This window comes from Furipterus horrens, unplaced genomic scaffold (assembly GCF_987537825.1).
Source record: "Furipterus horrens unplaced genomic scaffold, mFurHor1.1.pri manual_scaffold_6, whole genome shotgun sequence".
NCBI lineage: Eukaryota > Metazoa > Chordata > Mammalia > Chiroptera > Furipteridae > Furipterus > Furipterus horrens.
Window position 1 is genome coordinate 20,022,454 of NW_028327176.1, and position 12,464 is coordinate 20,034,917.

Sequence of the window (12,464 nt, forward strand, 5' to 3'; positions counted from 1 at the left end):
ATGGAATTGCTCAAGTGTGTAATGGTAGAGGGCAGACTTGCTTCTCTCTCAAGGCAGTACACTTTTCATTGCTTTGAAGGGGGAAAAATCAAGAAGTTGTTTGTCTATTCTGCTTTTGGGTAACACTGTCCCAACTGTCCTCTAGTAATACACCAGGTATTACATGTACTTGTTTCTTCTTTCTAGGTTGGTTACGCATTGTGGCAGATGGACTCTAGGGAGACCCCCCCATGATCCCCTGCCTCTTGGTATTCATGTCCTTTGACCCCTCCACCTCAGTACAGACAGGAACTGTGACTTGCTTCTAAGCAATAGAAGGTGGCAAAGGTGACAGGATACGTATGGTTACATGAACATAATTACCTTACATACAACTATAAACCATTTTGATAGGAGACTCTCCTATATACCTAGCCAGAAGTGGCTTAGCTGGGCGCGTTGCTGCAGAGTCTCCCCAGGCTGCCTCAAGGTATCGGCTGGGGCTTTTGTTTCATCTGAGGCTTGACTAGGGAAGGAGCTGCTTCCAAGTTCTTGTGGTTGTTGGCAGAATCCAGTTCCTTCCATGCTGTTGGATTGAGGGCCTCCATTCCTTACTGGCTGTTGGAAGGAGGCTACCTTCTGTTCCTTGTCGTGTGGCACTTTCCAGAAGGAGCTCCTGCTTCTTCAAAGCCAGCAGGGAGAGAAAGCATCTCTTGGTCACATTGAATAAGGCCAGAAGACTCAGTTGTTTTAACTTGCTACATCTAATTGAGGTGAATTTGCACCCCAAAATTTATGTTAGAATTCCAAATCTTGTGATTAAACTCAGTTTAAAGTTTTTTTTTTCTTTTTTATGGTTCAGGACAGTATGTGAATTCAAATTAATCTATTGTTTTTTAAGCCAGGAACGTGTATGGACTATTAAATCAGCAATCAACCTACCACTGGCCTTTATTGGACCAGAGTATCTGCCAAAGCAATAACTTTTACTCTTTGATGGGTCAGTCAGTTTCACTGCCCTGCTCTTTTCCCTACTTCCTTCCTTCCTTCTGTCTAACTGTTGTACAAGAATAAGGTAACATGGCACCAGTACTCTTAGAGCCCATGGTAGTTGCCCTGTCTTCAGAAGTGTGCCATGCTCTGTCCCTACAATGGCTTGTTTTCTTTTCTTCTGCAGATTTTCCTCCCAGTGATGGATTTGCTTCATCCTGCCTCTAACACTAATTAGCTTCTCAACCCTCTTTTCAGTGGAGTCCAAAGGCTTTTCCCGAAACACAGCTAGCAGAAACAGCAAAGCGAGGGCCCCATGCTTCAAAGTTATTCTACAAAACTTTTTCCACAACACCGATTAAAATTTCCTTTAGTTATTATGACATCAGATTTGAGTCTTGACATAACTGAAAAGACCTCCAGCATTTATTATTGGACAGTCTCAAAATCCCTTATTTTTTCATTACATGGAAACTAGTGCTGTTTTATTTTAGGTGCGTGCATGGCAAAGTGACAGAATACCAGCAGAGGCCAAAGCCAAATCCAATGAAGGCAGTCTGGTTTAGATTTTCCTGCTCAACTTTACCCAGGCTGGGCTTCTCCTGGGAGATATTGTGAATTGTTTTATTTTTGCCAGGATCGTTATAATTTTGCAAGGTAATCCGAATGCTATTGTTTACTAAGGATTAGGCTAAATAAATATGAACTACTGAGGAACGCAATTCCATTTTAACGAAATAAATGCAAAAGTTTCATTTTTTTTAATGTTTTTTTATTGATTATATTGTTACAGCAGTTCCAATTTTCTCCCCCTTGTTCCCCTCCACCCAGCACCCCCCTCCCCCAGCAATCCCCCCCAAGAAAAGTTTCATTTCTATTTCACTGCCTTCTAGTTCCTTCAGAGAGTTGCTAAATTTTATATTCTAGTTTTGTAACATAGAACTCCTTCCTAACTTTCAAACATCTTTTCAGCGCTCCTGCCGAAATTCAGAAACCCATCCTTTACCTGCCCCCTCCTGACACGTCAGTCCAGCAGTCGGGTTTATTTTCATTACTATGGTGCAATTCAAGTCAAGGGGCACAGTTCCCACAACTGGGTTATCTCCTTGCCCTTCTGTACTTTGTGAACAAAGACAGGCTGTTATTAAAAATAGTTACCAGATATACAGGTTCAGATACATGCAGTGCACTAAGCAAATGAGAGCATTAATATATATATATATATATGTATGTATGTATGTATATACATATATATATTATTTTTTGCATTCTCTTTGAGGACGTTCACTTAGGTTTCCTCTATATTGTACATGTACGTAGAATTTCTCTACTGATGACTGCAATTTAAAAAATGTATTTTCCTCCAGTTATAGAATCAAAATAGTTGAAGAAAGTCACATCTCACTTTTCTTTTCCCTTAATGCCTTTTGAGAGTGTCTGTCATTAATGTTAGGTTAAGAGTATAGAGCCTTTCTGCTCCCAGACATGTTTTGATGCTTCATTTCTACAAATGGGCTGTACAGGGAGCTTGTGAAGTTATTCTTTTGGGGGGAGTAAAATACTTCCCCACGAAAGAGGCGGGGAATGTTTCCAGAAAACCATGAAAGCCTGGCAAATGTTCTTGGAGTTCCTTAGGAGTGTTCATTCTTCTCACACGAGAGCATGGTTTGCTGCCAGAAGCATGTTACCCCATCGCTAGCCAATGTCAACTTCAGTACACGGCAGCTGTTAACGTCCTAGCTACCACGGACTTCCTTCTTTTTTTCCTGCTATTACAAGGAGGTCGTTCTCTTCTCTCCCTCTCTTTAAGAAATCTTTTCCTCCCCATCTGTACCTGGGATGTAGATATTATTGCTTTTCCCTCACCAGCTCTGGCTCAGATTTTTCAACCTGTTGTTTCTAAGACACAGGGCTTTGCATGAAGGCTACAAATGGACAAGAAATGGCTGGGTCAGAAAACAATAATCAAATCACTAAACAAGAATAGGGAGTGGGATGTTTTGTTTTCACCTAGTGACTTTTAGTTTAATTTCTTAGTGTTTTCTTTGGTTTAGTCTTATTTCAGGCAACTTATGGTTTTCAAATATACATGAGTCAAGCTGGCTTTGAACTTATCTGTTTATATCATGACTATCCCAAAGGGAGAGCTCCTTTGTCTTGCCCACAAACATCTGCAGCTTGTTCTTCGCACTGCTTTCACCTTGCTTCAGGTTGCCTCTCCAGTCACTGGGAAATGAGTGTGTCTTCTTAACCTTATGTGAAAAATCCTTCTAGCCCTCTAAATGGGAGTCACCAGAATAAAAAGCATTCAAAGTTTTTCCTTATACATTTAAAAAATCAATGGCCTCAAATCCCTTTTAGAAGATGGATTATAAACAAATAAACAAAACAATTCTATAGACCAGTGCTTCTCATCATTTAATGAACATCAGAATCACCTGGAGTTAAAATACAGCTTGCTAAGCCCCTCGCCAGAGATTCTGATCAAAGTGCTGCTAATGCTACTGGTCGGTGAACAGCACTTAGGGTGGCCCCTCCTTCCAAGAAATCCTCTAGTTATTCCTGTATTGTTTCTCAAAATATTACCCCAATGTAAAGAGCAGCTTGTTGACAAGCATTAAGTGTAGGATGATCAGTAGATATATAATAAATAGATATTTAATAGTCATATAAAATAATGTGTAAGAATTCTCTCTTGAAAACTAATCCTTTAAAGTGCACACAGTAAAAACGTTAAAAGAGCACAAAGGATATATATCACAAACTAAACTGTCCTCCATCCCAGATCTACCCTCCCACTTTGCAGAATCAACTGTGTTAAAGGCTCTTGTTAGAGTATGTGCACTTAATGTTTTGAAAGAAGTTGAGAATTGCCCTCCAGATAGCGTTTGCCAGTTTACAATTGCAACTCCTACTATAGGAATATGTATTTCTCCACATTTCAATGATATCAGACAATATCCAAAATGTCGACCTGCCAATCTGATATGTGAAAAATGACATCTAATTTTTGTTTGAGTTTGTGTTGTATTTATGAGAAGTTAAACAACTTTGAGTTGCAAGACTGTGGACAACCTATTCGTTTAGTGCAGATGAATGACTGGTTTATAAATTTCAGTTCATACCTTCTTTTACGCAAAGTGTCTACTTTTCTTGTTCACCTGATGAATCCTTCCTTTTACTGAACCTGGTCTCAAACAGTACTTCACCTCCTTTTGAATGTAAAGAAGCAAATATGGTATCATTCCATTTTCTGCCCCCTCCCTAATTTTCCCCAGGAAATTCAATTTATATGGCATTCCTTTAGGAAATGAAGTATTAGATATAGGTCTGTTCATAGTATTTTACACTGAAAATGATACATCTCCAAACCTAAGCTTTGCTTATGGTAAATGACAATTTATAGAGAAATGAAGCCTCTAAGAAATTAAAGGAAAATTTGAGTATGACGCACATATCAAAGCTAAATTTTCCTTAGCTTGTTTATTGGTATTCATTTGAAAGAAACACACACACACACACACACACACACACACAAGACTGCTTTTTGAAATCAAATCAAATGCATTTCCTGCCTTCTTTTTTCCTCAGTACTATTACGACCAGCCTATTTATAGACCAGGAAAGGAAAAGCTCCACTGGAGGCAGGAAAACCAAGTTCAGAAAGAATAGGAGGAAGTGTGCCTGCCATTTAGCCAAACAACCTTTAATTCATTGAGCTCAAAGCTTAGCAGCTTCACTGTTGCTGTTAAGGGTAAACAGCTTGCAAATTTGATTTTTTTTTCCCCTCTTCCTAGTTTTGAACTGGATTTGGGCAATGGAGGTAATGACAGCATTTTAGAAGAGAGAACAGGAATCTCTAGGTGTTTCGACACGTGGAGGAGAAACTCGTTAGGGGTTGGTGAAGAAGAAAGAAAAATGATTCGATAGCGAGGTGAAGCTGAAATGATTCCACATCTGGGAGGTAAGGTAAGTGTCCTTTTTAAGACTGTCCATTGTTGCGTCTACATGCACATCACGAACTGGGATATTAGCTACAGACAGTGTGTGTGAGTGATTTGAAGGCAGGCCCTCCTGCAACTTTTCACTGAGCTTTGCTTACGTCTCCGAAGCAATGAAGGAATCAGCCTCAATTCTAACCTTCAGTTTTTAACAATAATACATATATTTTAAAAGTAGTTGTTTCCTTAAGACAACTTTATCTCCACCAAGTTTTCCTTTGTTTCATTATTCCCAGGATATTAAATAAGTAATTTCATTGAAGATCATTAAAAATTAACTTCTGGATATTTGACCCTTTTTCTGTCCTTTTCAAAGTGTTGATTAATAATCCATGTACCATTTCTTTGATAAAGTACTGATTTAGAATATATTTACTGGGCTGTCAAGCGCAAATGATCAAAGTTTGCAAAGTTATTTTAACTAAAATTTAAACTTTGTGTGAAGATCAAGTGTTTTTTTTTTCTTTTTTTAATATGAAGCTTCTCCTGAACATTTTCAGTCAAAGGAGAACCTTCTAGAAGCGTAAAACACAGCATTGAACTGCTCCAGCGATAGAAACTGTTCACAATAATTGTTTACATTAAAGTTATTATTTCAAAACATTCATTCAGCATGTATTTTCCAAGGGCCCTGAAAAATGTCACTGGGTTTGGAAGTGGAAAGGTCGAAAGCGAATGGATGAAATCCAAGAACAGTTGACGTGGCCCACAAACACTTGAAAAGCTCCTAGGGACATTCCAAATTCTTTTCACATTCCTTGAGATCAAACACGTTCGTCTGTTTAAATGATGCACCGTATTTGCATCCACTGCTGATAGCATCCACATCTGTGTCCTGGCGTAACTTGATTAATGTTACCACAACGTCGAACAAAGGAGTACAGTTCTGGTGGTTTATTGAAAAGGAAGAACAGAAGGAAATATGTTGCTGTTATGTCGGCTTTTCCCAGCTTGAGATGGGTATGTTTAGAATCTGTCGTAAGGAGATAGCAAAGCTAGAAGCCAGAGAAGCTGAGCCTGCCAGATTGTGACTGGTGCAGGAGGCCAAGGCTTGGTCTGCCGTAGCGTGCATGTCATCGGCTCTGCTCCTTCCTGGGAGGATGTAGGGCTTATTTTTTCTGATTAATAAAGTATAATTTATTCCATGGAAACAGCAGCAAAATATAAATATTCTTGAATAGAAAGCAATATTTTTTTAGTTAAACTCAGGTTGTTAAAAATAGAGGGAACTCTAATGAATCTGGACAAATATGCTGGATCTGAAGACTCAGAACAATGTCTTAGCACTTATTTTCAGGACACTGCAGAGCTGCAATGGCAGCTCTGAATCCACTTTATTATTTCTGCAAAGCAAAAGCTAAGGTAATCTAATTAACTGCCACTCCACGTGGGTCTAGTGATAGAGACATCGCTTGCAGTGATCCTCTTAACACTGAACTCCTTCCCTTTACAGTTTCAAAACAACTTTCTTATTTGACACATTTGTATGTTTGCATTATGAGAATTAAAATGTTTGAAACATTCTTGAATAACATAAATTATAAGCTATGTATTTTATTCTAAGAATGTATTTTTTCACTTGTAGACACTGTATTATTGGTTATTGGTTTCTGGATACCCATAGATGCTTATAAATGTATTCATGAAATGCCAGTTATTTAAAATAGACTTCTTAGGAATTGCTTAATAATTTCATAGGTTTCTTGATGTATTGTCAAACTCCTGAGAGTATTTTATGTTGTTAGAATTTAGTAATTGGGGGGTGGAGGGATGCCATTTTTTAAAACTTCTCTAATTAAATAGAAATGTATTTCTTGGTTTCCAGCATAACTGCAATAATCACTATGGGTTTTCAGGTTACATAGTATAGCCACCCCTAGCCCTCACATTTAAGTATAAGTGGAATCAGATTACTGAGGAGACAGCGTGAAATGGTGAGAAATTTAGATGTCAGCAAATGGACCCATGATTTGTGGGATGTGGTGGAATGGGGTGTAGGGAGGCTGTGTGGGGAGGGGGATTGCGTATTGATTTTTGTGTCTTTAAGCTCCTTAAATCCAGATTAGTGGCCCCTGGAGGTTTTTCTCCTATGCTCCCAACTTCTCACATCCTATATGACAGATCAGCAACAACACCATACAACCAAATCGTGTTTATTAAATACGATTATAGAGGACACAAGACATCTTACATAGGGAATCAAATGAATGAAGTAGAGAATGAATACCAGATAAGAAAAGCCCAATCCAGGCAGGCGTCATGGAGGTATGAGGTTGAGCTGGACCTTGAGGGCAGAAGGAGATCTGATGGATACAGCAAGAGGTTAGAGCATCCAAGACAAGCATGGCGCTGTGTGCATGGGCGGAGACAGGAATTTACTGGGTTACCGGATGAAATACAGAATTTCCATTTAAATGTGAATTTCAGATAAATAACATATAGTTTTTTTTTAAGTGAAATTATATCCTATTGCACAAGTGTATATGAGGCCCATTGCATAGGACATACTTATACAAAATATTATTTGTTGTTCATCTGATTCACACTTCACTGGGTGTCCTGTTTTTATTTCCTGAATCTGGCAACTATTCCAGGGAACTGTGCGTCAATCAGCTTGACAGGCTCAGAGGCACTGAGCATATGGAGCAAGAGAGAGGCATCTGGAGGAGGCTGGGGTCAGACTGTGATGGGACTGTAATGCCAGACTAAGCAGTTTAGAATCGAATTTAAAGACACTGGGGAGCCACTGAGGGGTCTTGAAAAGGGAAATGACATCAACAAGGTCTGCCCACTTAAGGCAGGACCAGAGGGCAGAGAGCAGGTCTCCAAGGCCTGGGTACTGGTGACAATAGAGAGAAAGAAACCAGATGGAGACACATTAGAGAGCAAATCGACTTGTTTTGTAAACTAATTGAATATGGTATAGAAGGAGAGGAAGTATTAGAGAGGATGATACATTTTGTGTCCCTTTGAAGGAAATAGCCAATCAAAGAGATAGCAGCACATCAGGGAGTTAGTAAGGGAGATGAGGATTTTGGTTTCAGACATGTTAAATTTGAGGCAATGATGGGATAAGTAGCTATAAATGATACGTGGACAGCTGGAAATGGGAAACAGCTTAGGAGGGAGGTGAGAACCAGAAATAGTAGTGATGGGCAACATTGATTGAGCCTTTACTGTAGACCAAGCCTTTTGTATCCATTCTGTTATGTCATGCTCACAACCACGTATGAGCAGTTTCCATTCCCAGCCACATTTTATAGATAGCAAACAGGCTCAGAGAGGTTAATTGTCTGTGGTTACCTAGCTAGGGAGAGACAGACAGAAAATGGAATCCAGGTGAGTATGAGGTCAAAGCCCATGTTCCTGCTAATTCTCAAAGAGAATGTGGAGTATCTGCTCTGGATTTGCTTTCTCCATCTGCAAAGATCCACGGGTACCAATTGCTCATGCTATAAGCCAATCTTTAAGAAGATTACTGGTCTTTAGTTCCTGATTGTAGCAGCCTTTAGAATTCTGCACCTTTTGATTAATCTCTCTGACGAAAAGGGAATTGTTTCTACACAGAGATTTTTAAAATCTGTTTATTGCCTAGATTGTTTTTCCCTTCAGTAGCTCATTTTCTATTTTCCCTTATTTATCTGGGGAAATAACGATTATGCTGAAAACAGGACCAAGAGGAGTGTTCAACTCCTCTCTCTGTCCCTGGCTGCCCCCTAGTGGCAGTGGGAGGTAACATTGCTCAGCCCGGGTCAGGGACGGCACAGCTTGCAGCTAGAAGCAAGCTCCTTAGGAAACCTCGAGTTCACAGAATCACTGCAGAATCATCTGCGGACTGCTAGATGGTTCAGAGGCTAATTGTGCTAAGGGATTCTGATAAAGGACTTCGTGGAATTGCATACACCCTTCAGTTGCCTGACCTGAAAGACCAGTTTTAGATTTATCTCCAACTTTGTAGCCCTCAAAAGTATTTCACTCGTTGAGATCCAGGATGGTGGTGGAGTAGGTGAAAGGTGCACTCACTGCCTCCCAGGACCAAACTGAGGTTACAACTAAAATATAGAACAAGCAGCCTGAATAACCAAGTGAAGACTAGCTGAAGAGAAGTCTCACGACCAAGGATTTACAGAAGGAACGCTGAGCAAAGTAGACTAGCCCTGCTCCCATGGGCAGTGGCTGAGATTCCAGAGGGATATCTTAGCGGCAAATGTTCCCCCTGAGGAACACGGGGTGTCAGCCACAGGGGGGGCTCCCCAGCCCACAGCACCAGAGCTGAGAAGGGAAGAGGAACCCACATAACATCTGGCTGGGAAAATCAATGGGGATTCTGACTACCAGGGAAAGATGAAAGTCTGCTAGAGACACAGGAGCCCTCTTAAAGGGCCGGCACACAAATTCTCCTTCGTAGCTGCTCACCCTAGGCTTTGGCAGAGGGAGGGTGGAGCAGACTTGGGTTTGTGGCTCTATAGGAGGTTCTAAGAAGGGGGTCATTTTCTCCTCACACTCCCAAATGGTGCAGAGCCCTCCCTTCACATGGCCAAATCTTGGTCTGTTTGGGCCTGATAAACTCTGCTGGCCTCATGTGATACGTCCCTGAGAGCCCGCTCCACCATAAAAGTCTGCAGGCACCCAGGGGTGGCAGCTAGCCTTGGTGTACCCTGGGACTTCTGCTGAATGGCCTTAGACCAGCACTGGCACTACGTCTGAATCTGTACCCACCTGGTGAACACCACTCTGCCATACCTTGTGACTCACTGAGAACCTGCCTCTTGCAACTCGAGCACATCCAGAGGCCCTTTCAGTGACTGAACATAACAGGCAGCTGGTAGGCAGAGGCACGCAGAAGCAAATCTTGGGGTGCCTTGGGCCTTTTACTGACCTGCTCTGGTCTTGGCGCTGGTGAAAGCTAGCCTTGGTGTGTAGCTTGGCCCTTCCCAAGCACACCCAGGCCCAGGAGAGAGAGCCACAAACTGTGGATTTCTTTGTAATTCCAAACAGGTTACCCAGAGCCAGTCAGAGGCAGCATCAGACCTTGACCTGAGAGGTTCCAAAACCAACACACCCAGTGACAGGATTCAGACTACATCAGAGCAGGACCCAATTAGCAGCACAAGTGGCACATCCAAAAGGAGACTGCCCCGGCTGGGGCAAATTCCACTTTGTGTGGTCAGCACCCACACAGCCGCTCATACACTATGGTCCGAGCCAATCCCCACAGTCAGGCAGCCTAAGGGTGGACCCGACTTACAGAGGGGTCAACAGCAATCAAGACACAACTACAATAGGAGGGCTCACATAACCCACACAAGGGACATTCCTGGAGTACCTTGCTTGAAAGGGGAAACTGTGCTTCATGGGACACCGACTACATAAGGCCACACTACAAAGACTGGGAGACATCACAGAGCTACCTAATATAAAGACACATATACAGAGAGGCAGCCACAATGGGGTACAAAGAAACATGCCTCAAATGAAAGAACAGGAGACATCGCCAGAAAAAGAACTAAATAAAATGGAGGAAAGCAATCTACCAGATACCGAGTTCAAAATAATCATTATAAGGATGCTAAAGGCACTTTGGGGAAGAATAGATAAACTCAGTGAGAACTTAAAGAGATAGTAAGGATAAAAGAGGACATAGAAACCATAAAGAACAGGTCATAAATTAATACAATATCTGAACTGAAGAATGTACTGGAAGGACTCAACAGTAGGTTGTATGAAGCAGAGAATTGAATCAGTGATTTGAAAGACAAGGTAGCATAAAACACCCAATCAAAGCAGCAAAAAGAAAAAAGAATTAAAAAAGAAATAAAGATAGTCTAAGGGACTTATGGCACAACATGAAGTGTAATAACATCCACATCATAGAGATACTAGAAGGAGAAGAGAGCAAGGGCTTGAGAACCTATTTGAAGAAATAATGACTGAAAACTTCCTTAACCTGGTGAAGAACAACAACAAAAAAAAAGACACACAAGTTCAGGAAGTGCAGAGAGCCCCAAACAAGATGAACTCAAACAGGCCCACACCAAGACACATCATAATTAAAATGGCAAAGGTTAAAGACAAAGAGAGAATCTTAAGAGAAAGACAGTTACCTACAAGGGAGCTCACATAAGACTGTTAGCTGATTTCTCAAGAGAAACATTTCAGGTCAGAAGGGATTGACATACAAAGTGATAAAAATACAATCCCCTGAAGGGATTGAATACAAAGTGAGGAAAAGCAAGGACCTACAACCAAGACTACTCTACCCAGTAAAGCTATCACTTAAAATGGAAGGAGAAATAAAGAACTTCCCAGACAAGAAGAAGCTAAAGAAGTTTGTTACCACCAAACTAGTATTATAAGAAATGTTAAAGGGTCTTCTTCATGAAAAGTAAAGAGGAGAGAGAGAAAGAGAAACATAGTAATAAAGGATAAAATGGCAGTTAATAATACCTATCAATAATCACTTTAAATGTAAATGGCCTAAATGCACCAATCAAAAGATATATGGTAGCTGAATGGATAAGAAAACAAAACCTATATATATGCTGTCTACAAGAGACCCACCTCAGAAAAAAGATACCCATAGACTGAAACTAAAGGGATGAAAAAAGATATTTTATGCAAATAGTATTTTTTTTAAAAAGCTGGGGCAGCAATACTAATATCAGATAAAATAGACTTTAAAACAAGGTTATAATAAGAGACAAAAAAGGGCACTACATAATGATAAAGGGAGAAATCCAACAAGAGGACATAACCCTTGTAAATAGCTATGCACACAACATAGGAACACCTATATGTATAAAGCAAATTTTGGTGAACATAAAAGGACAGAGCCACAGTAATATAGTCATTGTAGGAGATTTTAACACCCCATTGACATCAATAGATCTTCCAGGAAGAAGATCAACAACAGAACAGCAGCCTTAAATGACACACTAGACTAGATAGATTTAATTCACATTTTTAGAGCATTTCACCCAAGAACAGCAGAATATACATTCTTTTCAACTGCACATGGAATATTTTCTAGGAAAAATATTTCACTTATTTATCTTGTTTGAAAGGCACATATATCAAGTTTGGTTATTAAACTTTTAATGCACATATGTCTTTATTGTCAAGAAAATGTCCTAGACTTCTTATTCTAAAGACTTAAAAATACACACTATATGTTTTAGTAAAAAGCGAATTAAATTGCATTAAAATAGTTAATGGCATTGGAAGCTATTCATAATAAATATTAAGTGAACAAGAAAAGGGAAAAAATTATATACATGATATGATCTCATTTTCTTAAAAATTATACATATACATATAAAAAAGAGTTAAGAACTAAAAATGTATATAATGAAATGTTAATAATAGGACTCTCTGGTCAGTGGGGTAATGATGATTTTTATTTTCTACTTTGTCTCCAGGATAGGCATGTACTACTTTTATTACCAGGAACAAAAACCAATTTGTTTTGAGAAAATGGAGAGCTAAGTCCCACTG

The 12,464-nt window shown here is 40.0% G+C and overlaps 1 protein-coding gene across 3 annotated transcripts in view; it reads left to right on the forward strand.

Moving 5' to 3' along the window:
* Positions 1–4,708: 4,708 nt before the first annotated feature.
* The window catches only part of RASGRP3 (RAS guanyl releasing protein 3), a 101,499-nt gene continuing 93,743 nt past the window's right edge, over positions 4,709–12,464 (forward strand). For 2 of the 3 annotated variants that reach the window (XM_090281138.1, XM_090281139.1), the window contains exon 1: positions 4,709–4,933. The gene's annotated coding sequence lies outside the window, so the exon portion shown is untranslated. Of the gene's footprint in view, positions 4,939–12,464 lie in introns of all 3 variants that reach the window. The other variant, XM_090281136.1, reaches the window with a different exon arrangement.